This window comes from Fukomys damarensis, unplaced genomic scaffold (genome assembly GCF_012274545.1).
Source record: "Fukomys damarensis isolate Sample0158 unplaced genomic scaffold, DMR_v1.0_HiC HiC_scaffold_23, whole genome shotgun sequence".
NCBI classification, from domain to species: domain Eukaryota; kingdom Metazoa; phylum Chordata; class Mammalia; order Rodentia; family Bathyergidae; genus Fukomys; species Fukomys damarensis.
Window position 1 is genome coordinate 11,585,716 of NW_022900935.1, and position 9,621 is coordinate 11,595,336.

General features: G+C 46.3%; 1 non-coding gene across 1 annotated transcript; it reads right to left on the reverse strand.

Moving 5' to 3' along the window:
* Positions 1–9,368: 9,368 nt before the first annotated feature.
* LOC117287395 lies at positions 9,369–9,477 on the reverse strand. The gene has a single exon (XR_004518718.1). It is a non-coding gene; the product is annotated as a U6 spliceosomal RNA (small nuclear RNA).
* Between the last annotated feature and the right edge of the window lie 144 nt (positions 9,478–9,621).

A 9,621-nucleotide genomic window follows, 5' to 3' on the forward strand; every position in this document is an offset into this window, starting at 1 on the left:
GGGGGGGGTACCGGGGATTGAACTCAGGTGCTTGCGCTTGTAATGCAGGCTGTGGAACCACTGCGCTAAATCCCTGGCCCCGAACATTTTCTTTCTATTTCACAATATCTGTAGTTCAGGCTGGTCTTCAACTCTCCCTATGTAGCCTAGGCTGGCCTTGAACTCTCCGTCCTTCTGTCTCAGCCTCTCAAATGCTGGGATCAAAGGCATGTGCCACCATGCGTGGCTGCTTTGTATCTTGTTGGTGAATTTTTATTTTATTTTATTTTATTTATTGGTAGCAGGGATGGAACTCAGGACCTTGTGTTTTTGAGGCAGGCAGTAAACCACTGAGCTAAATCCCCAGCACTTTTGTTGGTGAATTTTTAAACTTCTTTTCTTGCTGTTTAATGCTTTATAAATTTTGAGTAAATGCCTGATTATGTGCAGAGCATTAAGAAATTTATTTAAATAGCACTTGTCCCAGAGATTGGGCATGTCGACAGTACAGGGACTTAGTTTAGTCTGGTCAAAGGTTGGGCTGAGTTTCCATTGTGTTGTTGCTATGGCTACCTTGACTGTACCACTGACTTTCAATCCCTTCAACACCATCTCAAGTTTAGCACAGAGCTGGGCTGCTGGAGGGAGGGCTCTCAGTGCACCTGCTCCATCTGGCAGCTTTCAGCTCCATAGTTAGATTGCTGTTACTTGCTCTGGGTGCTGGTTCACCGAGGTAGAAGGTTTTCTATGGTCTTGTCTTGCCTCAGTTTTAGAGAAACTCCTACCACAGGGTCTTAAGGGTGGGGTTTCCCCAGACACCGGGATCCTGCTTCCCAAGGCAGCAAAACTGTCTTGGCTGGGTGTGGCGGTACACACTTGTCATCCTAGCACTCCAGGAGGAAGATTACAAGTTCAATCCTATGCTGGGCAATTCAGTGATTTAGCAAGATCCTATCTCAAAACAAAAATTTTAAAAGGGCTAGGGATGTAGCTCAGTGCAAAGACCTTGGGTTCAACAGCCAGTACCACACACACACACACACACACACACACACACACACACACACACAAAACAAAAAAACCCCCAAAAGTATGCCTTGGATCTTAACACACCCTATGTGGGAAAGTTTTCTGTGCCTTTCCCAGGGGGTCCTGGGTCAAAGATGGTTTTCTAAGCACTTCCTTCCCCAGCTTACCTTGGCCAGAAGCTCAGTGCTTTTGTTCAGTAGCAGGAGGCCCCACTGAGGAGAAAACATTGCTCTTATGCCTGGGGCATGTTCTAAAGAGGGGATGTAGCTCAGAGGCTGGCGCTGCGCCTGCCTGGCAAGAACAAGGTACTGAGTTCAATCTCGAGTAATGAGGGGAAGCAGGGGCGCTTGTGCTCCACCTAGCCAGCCGTTTCTTGCTACAGTTTCAAGATATTACCACCAGTGGGTGCAAAAACCCAAAAAGAAAGAGGCTCAGCCCTGGGTCCTTCTGGAAACTGAGTTCTGGGAGGCAAATACAGCCAAAGGAGGTCCTCTCCTCTTGCCGGTTAGACGGCTCAGTCTGGGGCCGGCAGGGTCCAGCGTTCCCCTCCTTAGGTGTTAGTTAGAAGGTAGGGAGCAGACTGAAAAGAATCGTGGGCTGGGTGCCTGAAAAGTTCTAGTTCCTCCCTGACAGCTTCCTGACTGGGACAAGTGACCTAATCCCTCTGAGTCCCTGATACTTGTCATAGTGGAGCTAACAATCCTGGGTAGAGGCCCCCTTCTGGCCCTCCTTTTAGAGAGGGGCCATACATTAGAGGCTCAGGACTTGGGGTTTGACCTGAGTTTAATTCTCACTCCGAACTAGGTCAAGTGACTCCACTCCCTTAGAGCTTCAGTTTTAGTCACCATTAAACAGAAATTCTAACATATCCTTTGCATGGTTGCAAATTTTATTTTATCTCAGTACTGGGGATTGAGCTCAGGGCTTTTTTTTTTTTTTTAACCGGGATTGAATTTGGGACCTTTTGCTTGTGAGGCAGGCAGTGAGTGGCACCACTGAGCCAAATCCCCAGCCTGAGCTCAGGGTCTTTGCACTGAGTACATCTCCAACTGTTTTTAATTTCTCATTTTGAGGCAGGGTCTTGCTAAATCACTAAATTGCCAAGGCTGGATTGAAATTTACAACCTCCTGCCTCAGCCTCCTAGAGTGTTGAATTATAGGCATGTACCACCATGCCCAAGGTTTTGATTTGTTTTGTTTTGTTTTGTTTGTTTGTTTTGGTACCGGGAATCAAACTCGGGTTTTTGCTTTGCTTGCAAGGCAGGCGGCTGAACCACTACGCTAAATCCCCAGCCCTGTTTGGTTTTGTTTTTGAGTCAGGGTGTCAATAAGTAGGCCAGGCTGGCGTCAAACTTGCAATCTTCAGGGCTGGGGATTTAGCTCAGTGGTTCTGCTGCCTGCCTTGCAAGCACAAGGACCCAAATTCAATTCCTGGTAACAACAACAACAAAAAAAGCAATCTTTAGCCTCCTAAATGCTAAGATGATAGTCATACACTACCACACCCAGTTGGAAAACTTCAAGTGAGATGTTATCCGTATGTACTTAGCAGAAATGCTGGTCTATAATAATTACTCAATGGACCGGGGATTTAGCTCAGTGGTTCTGCTGCCTGCCTTGCAAGTGCAAGGACCTGAGTTTGATCGCCGGTACAAAAAAAAAAAAATTAATAATAATAATAATAATAATTACTCAATATATGTTTATGATAGGAATTTAATTTGCATTCATTACATTAATGAATTTCCAGGACTAATAATTCCACTTGAGGCTCTCGAGAAGATCCTTTTCCTTGTGAGATGGGGGTGTAGCTCAGTGGTACAGCAGCTGCATAGCAAGTGGAAGTCCCTGGGTTCAATCCCTGGTACAAAAAAAGATCCCTTTGCTTTTTTTTTTTTTGAAACAGTGTCTTGCTGTGTAGTGCAGGCTGGCTTTGAACTCACTATGTAGCCCCGACTGGCCTAGAACCGGTGCCCATCCTCCTGTGTGCTGGGATTACAAGCATGGGCTACCCTACCTCAGTTTCTCCAGAAAAAATAGGCCATGAAGTGGAATTGGGTATTCAGTAAGAGCCCTCCCAGCCTTGATATTCCAGGCTGTTTCTCTTATCTCCCTCCTTCCCTTTCTTTTTTCCATTTATCCATTCCTTTCACAATTATTTATTGACTAGCTACTATATTCCAGGTGTGGGAAACAAAAGAAACCCACACAAAACGGGTGTGTGCCCCTGGGAGCCAGTCCATCCAAAGAGGATTTGTTCAAAAGCCTTCTTTGTCCTCTCCTCAGGCAGTCAATCCTTTCGGGTTATTTCGTGTTTGGAATAGAGGGGGGAAATGTGCCAAGAGTTTATTTCTGTGCATCTCGGTGGCAGTGTACACACACAGGAGCGTGTGCACACACACATACACACGCACATATATATATAACATTTGCAGCAGAGTTGTCATGGGAACAAGGTTTTGGTGGCTCTGGGCATGAGGGAGGCCTGGGAATGGAGGAGCTTTTATGGAACACCCGCTACATGTACTTCTGTGTTGAGTGGGGCCCTGCCGGGAGAGTTGCCCCAGGAGCCTTTGTTGGCCTGTGGATCATCACTGCCTATTTTTCTCGTTGATCTTGTCAGATAGGAGGGGATTTGACTGAGGGACCTGAGATGTCTGGGTCCTCCGGGACACCTGCCAACCAACCTTGTGGCATGCATAGGTTAGAGAGGGTTTTTTTTTTTTTTTTTGTCTTGATTGGAGGATGTTGGAGGATTTGGGGGAGATGTGGATGAACAGACAAAAAAGCAGCCCTATTTTCAGAGACGACAGCTGCAGCGGCTACTTTTGAGCTGGGTGAGCAGCGCCAGAGCGGGCAAGCAGCACAGTACCAGGGAGAGGGCGGGAAGGAAACCACTGGTCCCTGAGCCTCTGTCCCTGGCCCGGCTGCACCATGGGGGCTTTTGCATGAGTTATCTCCATAACCCTCAGATCAACTGGCAGAGGTATTCTGGTGGGAACTGGGCTCTGGGGAAGAGAAGCAGCCAGTTAGGAGGCACTGAAACCCACGCCCAGGCTGGGTGCGACTTCAGAGCCTGGGCTTTGTGCATTCTCTAGTCCATTTTCTGTTGCTATAATTGAATGCTGCAGCCTTGGCAATTTATAAGGAAAAAACATTGTTCCTCGCAGTTTTGGAGGCTAGGGACCCCAGGAGCGCAGCACCTGCACTTGGCTTTGCGGCTGTTGTAACGTGACAGACAGTATCTCATGGTGACGAGCAAATATCCTAGCTTGGGTCTCTCTTCTCCTACAAAGCCACTCATGCCAGAACTGGCACCTCACTCATGCCCTCATCCAATCCTAAGTACCTTCCCAAGCCCCTGCCTCCAAATACCATTAACAGATGACTCCAGGGGCTGTTTCTAACACGGGAACTTTTCGGGAACACCTTCAACCCCTGGCACGGGCAGCCACGGTGGAGTGAGGGGCAGCAAAGATGGGCAGCTCAGGGATTCTCACAGTCACAACCGAGAGGCATGGCGGCAGATCCAGGCAAGGCAGCCATGAGCATGGCCAACTGAGTCCATGAAAGAGACTTGTTTCACAAAAGAGCTGGCTCCTGGGCAGGGGAGTGGCCCCGAGGTAAAGAGCTTCCCTAGCATGGCTGAGGTCCTGGGTTTGATCCCTAATTTGCTTTCTTTCTTTCTTCTCTCTCTCTCTTTTGGGTTTCTGTTGTTTTTTTGTTTGTTGGTTGTATTTTGTTTTTTGAGACAGGGTCTCACTATGTAGTGAGACTGACCAGGAACTCACTATGTAGCCCAGGCTGGTCTCGAACTCACAGTGATCCTCCTGCCTCAGCCTCCCAAGTGCTGGGATTACAGGCGTGCACCACCACACTTGGCTTCTCTTTTGTTTGAGACAGGGTCTCACTCTGTAATTCAGGTTGGCCTTGAACTCACTATGTAACCCACCCAATCCCAAGTGCTAGGATTACAGACACGCACCATCATGCCCAGTGCGTGATTCCTGGTGTGTGTGTGTTTTAAGTAGTACATGTTTTGTTTTGGTGAGGGATTACTATGTACCAGGAACTCTTATTTATTTATGAGACAAGGTCCTACTAAGTAGCCCCAGATGGCCTCAAATTTACCATCCTCCTTGAATTTGCAATCTTCCTGCCTCAGTCTCCTGAGTTATTTATTTATTTTGGTGCTGAGGTTCACAACTAGGGTCTTACATGTGCTAGGCACACACCCATCCACTAAGCTACCCCCCCCAGGCACTCTTTACTTGTTCATTATAAAGTCTTATGAAGGGGCCGGGGATCTAGCTCAGTGGTTCTGCTGCCTGCTTCACAGGTAGTAAGAACCTGAGTTCGATCCCCAGTACAAAAAAAGAAGTCTTATGAGATCATTGCTATTATTTTTTTATTTTCATTTTTATTAGTACATGTTCACAGTACACAGTGCAATGTTTTTTGTTTGTTTGTTTATGTTTTTGAGACAGGGTCTCACTATGTAGTTTAGACTGACCTGGAACTCACTATATAGCCCAGGCTGGTCTCGAACTCACAGCAATCCTCCTGCCTCAGCCTCCCAAGTGCTGGGATTATAGGTGTGTGCCACCACGCCTGGCTGCAATGTTATTTTTATCATTACTATATTACTGGTAAGAGACTGAAATGCAGATCACACAGCTGAGATCTAAACTCACTTTTAATCACTGTGCGCTTCTGGCCTCTAAGTTAGAGCCCTGTACTGTAGTCCACATCCAGGCCACTTGGGTTTCCCCTCCCCGGCAGCTCCAGCTGAGCTAAGGAAGAGCTGAAGGCAGAGGAAAGCGGATGCCCCTGCCTGATGGTCTCATATGTGTCCAGGACTGTGCTAGATCTCCCTACCTCACTACTTTGCTAGAACAGCAAACCTATTACAATTCAGCTGAGCAGGGCATATGTCTAATCCTAGCACTCTGGGTGGCTGAGGCAGGAGGATCACAAGTTCAAGCTCAGCATGGACAACTTAGTGACTTAGCAAGACCCTGTCTCAAAATGAAAAACAAAGAAAGAGCTAGAGACATAGCTCAATGTGAAAGCCCTGGGTTCAATCCCTGGTACCAGAAAAAGAAATCAAACAAACATTACTACAACCCCTACGCTGCAGAAGAAGGGTGTCACAGGGCCCTCCTCCCTCAGTTGTCACTATGGTGCCAAGGACAGGGGCTCAGGAGTGGCCCTGGAGGGGTGGTCTCCGAGTCCACAGGAATAGCATGACATCCAGTGACTCAGTGGGCATCCATCCCATCACTGTTTATGGGGCACCTCTCATGTGCCAGACAAACAGCAAGGAACATGAAAGCCAAGCCCCGGCCTTGGGAAAGAGACGTGAGAACCGGCCATGTTATGGCATGAAATGAAAATTGTTTCTGTCTCTGTTCAAAAATTAAGTTTTGGGGGGAATGGAATAAAATAAAATTTATTTTAAAAAATCAAGTTGTTAAGTTATCCCCAAGCCATTTCCAGCTTCAGATAAGAAATAATTAAGCTACTTATTGAAAATTTACTATGTGCCAGACACCAGTCTCCTCTATAAGCTCCCTAGCACTATAGTATGATAGTTACAAGAAAATAATGTCCCAGCCAACACAAAAGTAGCAGAAGGGAGGAAGCATTTATTTTTCTTCTTTTTTTTAGTACTAGGGACTGAACCCAGGGCTTTTAGACTGAACTACATCCACAGCCTATTTTGTTTATTTACTCTTTGGTGGTTTTTTTGGGTTTTTTTTTTTTTGAGGGGGAGGGGACAGGGTCTCATCTGGATATGCAGTTAGTTCAGGCTGACCTTGAACATACTAGTAGCTGAGGCTGGTCTTGAACTTGCGGTGATCTTTCTGCCTCAGCCTTGCCAGTGCTGGGATTATAGGCTTGCGCCACCATGCCCAGTATATTTTATTTATTTATTTGGTACTCTGGATTGAAGTCAGGTCCTTGAGCTCATCAGGCAGGTGCGGTGCCACTGAGCTAAATTCCTGGCCCTTATTTTATTTTTTTAGGCCAGTTTTTACTAAGACACTAAATTGCCTCAGCCTAGTTTGGAATTTGGGATCCTCTTGCCTTGGCCTCCCAAAGTACTGGGATTACATTTGACTTGGGAGGGAGTAATTAAATCTATCTAGATGAGGAAGAGAGGAACTGAGGAAAGTTTGTCCCATAAGATGATACCTGACCTGGGTTTTGAGGGATGAATAGGAGCTTCTAGGCAATCCAGGAATAGGAGACACTTTAGGAGAAAAGGGACAGTACATGAACAGCCACGGAGACACGAAAGTGTGTGGCTGTTTAGGGTTCATGTTGGTACAGAAGTGGCAGGAACCGGTGTGTCATGATTAGCAATAGCCAGATGTGATCCAGCTAAGGAACCTGGATTCTATCTAATTGCATTTATTAGCCTTGCATAAAAGGAGAGCATCAAGCCTCATCTTCAGTGCCTGCATTCCAGTGGGAGATGAAAGCAGGAAAAAAAGGGGTATGACTGCCAAACCTGGAAAAGAGAAAATTGTTCCTCTGTTTCCTAAATCACTGCTATTTTTATTCTTACACTGATGGGGAAAGTCAGAGCACAGTGAAGATGCTTGAGCCTCTCCCTGGGTGTCTGGCCGGCAGGCAGGCTGGCTTCCACCCCTGCCACTAGGCAGTGTGGAAGTCGGAGCCCGGGGTTTTCCCAAGGCAGCAGGCTCAGCAGGATACTGAAATGGCCTCAGACTCGACCAGTGCCAGGGGAAGGCCGGGGTGGCAGGCTATGGGTTCCAGATTGGAGATGCGGGTGTGTGGGTGACGGTGTGGAGGCCCACGGCCTAGAGAACCTAGAGGCCTGCGGCAGGTACCAGAGACCTTTCCTGGGCCTTGGGTGGCTGTGGCCTGTGTGAGAGGGTCCTGCCTATAAAGCCCCCAGGCTCAGTGCTGCTCCCTGGAAGGTGTTGAGCGATTTGCCAGACAAAGGAGAGATCCCTGCTATGGTTCCTTTCCCACGTGTAGGGACTTTTCATACTCAGAGCCTGATTCCATGTCCAGAGCTGTGCCTAACACTTGGCACAGAGCGAGTGCTCAGTACACACTGCTGTTTTCATCTGCTAGATACCCTGATAACCATTATTTAACCCCCGACTTGCTCTAGAAATAGAAATTAATAGTGTTTAATAGTCGAGGAAACTGAGGCATAGCAGCTCCAGGACACACAGTGCTTTCGAGGCCAGCCCTGGCTATATGGCGAGTTCAAGGCCAGCCTGAACTACATAGTGAGACCCTGTCTCAAACAAACAAAAAAATTAAATATAATAAATAGATTTGCATTTACTAAACCAATGAGCATGAAAAGATGCTTAGTGTCACTAATGATTAGGGGAAATGGAAAGAAAAACCACAAGATACCACTTTACAATCATTAAAATGGCTACCATAGGAGCTAGGCATAGTGGTTCCTATGTAACATCACAGTGTCTGTAGTCCCAGCTATTGAGGAAGCTGAGGCAAATTTGAGACTAATGTGGACAACCTGGTGAGGACTCGTCTTATCTTTCTTTTTTTGCTTTGTTTTGTTTTTTTTGAGACAGGGTCTCACTATGTAGTTGAGACTGACCTGGAAGTCACTATGTAGCCCAGGCTGGTCTTGAACTCAGATCCTCCTGCCTCAGCCTCCTGAGTGCTGGGATTACAGGTGTGCCTCACCACGCCCAGCGACGTAAGAATTTGTCTTTTTTTTTTTTTTTTTTTTTTTTTTATTTTTTTTTTAAAAAAAAAAAAGGCTGGGGATTTAGCTCAGTGGTTCTGCTGCCTGCCTTGCAAGCGCAAGGACCCAAGTTCGATCTGTGCTAACCCCCCCAAATATATATAAAAGGGGGCCAGGGATTTAGCTCAGGGGTGCCACGTTGCCTTGCAAGCACAAGATCCTCAATTAATTAATTAATTAATTATTTTAAAAAAGGTGGGTATGTAGCTCAGTGGAGTGCTTGCCTTAAAAACACTAGGAGGTCCTCTTCCCAGTAATAATGCATACACAGATGCACACACACAGGCTGTAACAATTTTCTTTCGATTGCTCTTTATTTTTTTATTTTCCATTAGTACACGTTTTCAGTACGGAATGAGCACATCCCTCGTGAGGAGGTGGTGTACACAACACATCTTAATTCTTTCTCACCCCCATCTCTTGCTTCCCTTCTCTTTTGCAAAAAATCTCCCTATTTCCAATTATCTTTGTTTTTTTTTGCTCTGTTTATATTTTGGGTTTCTCAAAAACGTGGACTGTTGGGGCTGGGGATTTAGCTCAGTGGGGCCCTACCTGCCTTGAAAGCACAAGGTCCTGAGTTCAATCCCCAATACCAGGAAAGAAAAAGGACGGCTTCATGAATGTGCATGTCAGCCTTGCCCACGGGGCCATGGAAATCTTTTCTGTATCATTCCAATTATAGTATATGGTACTGCTGAAAAGAGCACATAAAAAAATTTTTTTTAAAGAAAAGAATGCCAAGGGGCTGGGGATTTAGCTCAGTGGTTCCACCGCCTGCCTGCAAGCATAAGATCCCAAATTTAATCCCCAGTACCAAAAAAAAAAAAAAAAAAAAAAAAAAAAAAAAAAAA